At 62.3% G+C, this 4,497-nt stretch overlaps 2 non-coding genes across 2 annotated transcripts in view; both read right to left on the bottom strand.

The window, feature by feature from the left end:
* LOC145276349 (large subunit ribosomal RNA) overlaps positions 1-3,513 on the bottom strand; it is a 5,720-nt gene extending 2,207 nt beyond the window's left edge. Inside the window, exon 1 of the ribosomal RNA XR_013867944.1 lies at positions 1-3,513. This exon is cut by the window's left edge and continues 2,207 nt beyond it. This is a non-coding gene — a ribosomal RNA (large subunit ribosomal RNA).
* Positions 3,514-4,108: 595 nt separating this feature from the next.
* LOC145276347 (5.8S ribosomal RNA) lies at positions 4,109-4,266 on the bottom strand. Its single transcript, XR_013867943.1, has one exon. It is a non-coding gene; the product is annotated as a 5.8S ribosomal RNA (ribosomal RNA).
* Positions 4,267-4,497: the final 231 nt, after the last annotated feature.

The raw sequence follows: 4,497 nt of genomic DNA on the forward strand, positions 1-4,497 counted from the left end.
TTGGTCGACGCCACACTCCTGCCGCCCGACGGCGGACTCCCACCCGTATCGCTCTCCGACCCGCAACACACGCTCGCTTGACCGCGACCGCTCGACCGGAACACGCCGCCGCACAACGGACCGCCGCGGCCCCTATGCCTTCGCCGCAAAGCGCGAACGGAGCGAACGCTACAGCCCCGTACCGGTTCCTCGCTTCGCGCGGGCACGGCCCCGACCGACCCGGTCCTCGGAGCCAATCCTTCTTCCGAAGGTACGGATCCATTTTGCCGACTTCCCTTACCTACATTGATGCCATCGACGAGAGGCTGTACACCTTGGAGACCTGCTGCGGATGGTGGGTACGGACCGACTCGAGAGCTGCGAAAACCGGACCCGGATTTTCCAGGGCCGCCGAAAGCGCACCGGACGCCGCCCGAGCCGCGGCGCTCTACAGGTACCTTTTCCGTATCTCCGGACGAGCCGATTCCACGGACATGGTCCTTTACGAAGAAGAGAGAACTCTTCCCGGGGCTCCCGGCGACGTCTCCGGGCTCGCTTGCGTCACCGCGGTTTCGCCCGGGAAGCGACGGGCGCCGCCGACATCGCTGCCGACAGCGTCGCCACCCCCGGGCCCTCTCCGAGTCCGGGTTCGGGAATATTAACCCGATTCCCTTTCGACGGGAGGCCGGCCGCTTTTTTTTTGTTTGGGCTTTTGATTCGATTCGATTCGATTCGCTTTCCTTTCACTTTCATAACGGATCCGGCGCCTTTCGGGAAGACTTTCGCCCGCGTCTTAGGACCGACTGACCCGTGCTCGACCGCCGTTGGCACGGAACCCTTCTCCACTTCGGTCTTCGAAGGTCTCGTTCGAATATTTGCTACTACCACCGAGATCTGCACCCGCGGTCGGCTCCACCCGGGCTCGCGCCCTAGGCTTCCGTGCTCGCCGCGGCGCCCTCCTACTCGTCGCGGCATCGTTTCGGCGCGAAAGTTCATCGCTCCTCGCCGCGACGGTCCGGCATCGGTCCGTCGCTCCAGCGCCATCCATTTTCGGGGCCGGTCGATTCGGCAGGTGAGTTGTTACACACTCCTTAGCGGATTCCGACTTCCGTGGCCACCGTCCTGCTGTCTATATCGACCGACACCCTTTCGGGGATCTCATGGGCGTCGCGTTAGGCACCTTAGCCGGACGTTTGGTTCATCCCACAGCGCCAGTTCTGCTTACCAAAAGTGGCCCACTTGGCACTCGCATTCGAGGTGACCAACCGCCCAGCGAAGCGTGCTGGCGGCGGCGGCCGGATGGGTCGGCTCCGTCGTTCGGGAGAGTCGGCCCGTTCCACCCGTTCCGAGTTCGAGAGTAGGTCGAGGCCGTGAACGGCCCCGGGGCCTCCAATCGTTCGCTTTACCGGATGGAATTGCGACGATCGAGCGCCAGCTATCCTGAGGGAAACTTCGGAGGGAACCAGCTACTAGACGGCTCGATTGGTCTTTCGCCCCTACACCCGGTTCCGACGATCGATTTGCACGTCAGAGGCGCTTCGGACTTCCACCAGAGTTTCCTCTGGCTTCATCCCGACCGGGCGTGGATCGCCATCTTTCGGGTCCCTGGTCGCTCGCTACGCCAGAGTCGGCCGAGTCGTACTCGGAAAAAGGGGAAACCGACCCGGGGGTGATGCGCCCGCGCGCAGCGCCTAAACTCGACGACAAAATAGGACTAGTTCAAGCCGCGGGATCTCACCGATGGGCGGAAGGAGGATATGGAAGCTGGCGCCCGGCAATTCCCCTTTTTGGAAGATGCGCCGGTCCCCTCTCGGGGAGGAGGGAAAAACAACCGCACGTCAGCCACGAGCCTTCCCTCTCCTATCTCTCTCGGGAAGAGAGAAAAAGGAAAAGTTGCGGGCACCGCAGCAGCGACGGCGGAAGGCCGAAAACGCCGCGCCGGCGGGATCGGGCACGGCTCGGAGGCGGGTGAGGCGAGGAGAAGACGACGGCACGAGACCGACGACACCCCCCGACGACCCCCGGACGACTTTGCCACGACACCTCTCCCGATCGACGCCCTCCTACACGCTCTCTCGCTTTCGCTTCGCCTTCGGGGTTAGTCAGAGGTGGCCCCTACGACTCGCGAACGGCCAGGACTCCTCGGTCCGTGTTTCAAGACGGGTCGGGTGGGTTGCCGATGCACGTCGCTGACCCGGGGTGGCGGGCGGCTCGAGTAAAAAAGCGTCGCCGAGCGACCTCTCCGGAAACGGAAACGGGCGCGGGCGGGGTTGCCCCCGACAAGAACCCGAAACGTCGGCGAGGTGCGTGACGGCGAGGCCGCGCCAGTCCTATCCCGCCTCTCATCGCGCACGCGCCCGAGACGGTGGGGCGCCTAAGGAGCGACACACAGAGTGCGTCGCCCGCACGCGACTTCCGGCGGGATCAAAACGGACCGGCTCGCCACGTGTAACGGATCGTGTCAGATTTCCTCCGTTCCCGGCAGAAAGGGGCAGTTACGTTCGCGGGCCCGACGGCCGGTGGCCCCCGACTTCACAAGGTGGGAAGACGGGGGTTTTCAGGGTGATGAAACGCCTGCCGCCTACGGAAAAAAACCCGCGTGTTCGACCTGCACGCCGGGAACGGGTCGCGACGACGGACCGGAGGGGAAGTGCGTCCGGTGCCGGCCGCGCGGAGGTCGCGCCGAAGCGCCCGCGCCATGATTACGCCGAGCGATGAGAAGGGGACGGGTGCAGCGGAGTCGCGCGCGGAGGGAGCAGGAGGAAAGAAGAAGCGGCGGCGACGGATGCGGCGGGTTAGGGCCCGGCGGCAGCAGCGATCGAGAGGACGAGTCCCCTCCGTCGCAGCCAACCGACGCAGCCACCTACCGACGCCGCGGTCGTCACCACGTTTCCCTTCCCGCTATCCACGCGGCCCGTCTCCTTCGTCGGCGACGCGGGCACAAAAGCTGGCCCGCGGAGAACGAGTTCCCCGCGGACACGACGAACGACGACCTGTGCCGCGACGGCCTCTCTTTCAAGAACACACATCGAGTTTGGGCTCGAGCCTAGGCAGCACCGGACTGAGTCCCCCCGCGATCGCGGTGAGCGGTCCCACCCGTTTACCCCTGGGCGGTTTCACGTTCTCTTGAACTCTCTCTCCAAAGTTCTTTTCAACTTTCCCTCACGGTACTTGTCGACTATCGGACTCGTCCCGGTATTTAGCCTTGGATGGAGCTTACCACCCGATTTGGGCTGCGTTCCCAAGCAACCCGACTCTCGGATCGAAGGCCGTCGCTCGCCGTCCGCACCGAATGGGCCTGGCACCCGCCGCGGGCGGCCCCGATCGAGGGAACTCCGAACTATGCGAGACGAAAACGAACGGCTGCCTTCGACCCATGCGCCACACGTCCCGAAGCCTTTAACTTGCGACGGGATTCGGCGTTGGGCTTCTCCCGGTTCACTCGCCGTTACTAAGGGAATCCCGGTTGGTTTCTTTTCCTCCGCTTAGCGATATGCTTAAGTTCAGCGGGTCGTCTCGTCCGAGCCGAGGGCGGCGGTTTTTAGTAGAGTGTGGTGTTTGGAGGAGAGGAATCTCGATCGGTACCCTCCGTGTGACGACGGCTGGCCGATATAGCGCCCGTCCGACCGAAAATGAAGAAGCCAACAATTAAAAAAAAAGCGTGGGTCCTCCCCATCCGACGTTGCCTACGACGCGGCCACCTTTTTACGGTGCGACGGCCGTGCTCGTCGCGCTGCTCGAGGCGTCGCTGAGAGACACCTTCATGAGGCAGAGAGCGAGACGAGCAGGCGGCGCTTACGTCGGCAGTCGGTTAGGTCGGTGCTTTTTTTTTTGTTTTGTTCTCCCTTCGGCTGCTTTCGGACAGACTCCTCCTGCTCCTCCTCCACAGTGTTTCTTCACGCGGTCGAAAAGGGAAAAGACTCCGCGGTCTGCCAGCGGGAGACGAAGGAGGAGGCCGGAGAGGGTTTTAAAAAAAAAAAAGACATTGAAAGGAGTCAATTCTTTTTTTATTTTTCTTCCCCCTCGTCACTCGCTCCTGCGACGTCCCGGTTACCACCGTGCCGAGGACCGGGCGGGCACGGGGACGGCAAGATGTCGTTTCGTTAACGGAGAAAGACATGTAACGTTCCGCCTCTCGACCGGACGTGGCCCCGAGACAAGGGATCTCGGGGCCGCAATGTGCGTTCGAGGTGTCGATGTTCACTGAGTCCTGCAATTCGCATCAGTTCTCGCGGCTGGCCGCGCTCTTCATCGACGGACGAGCCGAGTGATCCCCCGTCCAGGGTTCAGCACTTGGGTTTTTTATATTAGTTTTTGTTTATATAGATTTAGTAGTGTGCGAGGAGGTCTGTGCGAGGAGGCGTGACGGCATTGCAATGTCGCGAGTAGTTTGTTTTTAGCTAGCGGCGGTGGCACAGCGGCTGCAAAAAAAACAAAAAACGATAAAGCGGCGACAAGGCAAAGAAGAAGCGGCCATCACTTGCGGTGGGCGAAAAAACAAACAGGTGGTAAGACGCG

The sequence above is a fragment of the Euprymna scolopes genome, unplaced genomic scaffold, assembly GCF_053919585.1.
Source record: "Euprymna scolopes isolate OS-2025 unplaced genomic scaffold, ASM5391958v1 sca857, whole genome shotgun sequence".
Classification (NCBI taxonomy): Eukaryota; Metazoa; Mollusca; class Cephalopoda; order Sepiida; family Sepiolidae; genus Euprymna; species Euprymna scolopes.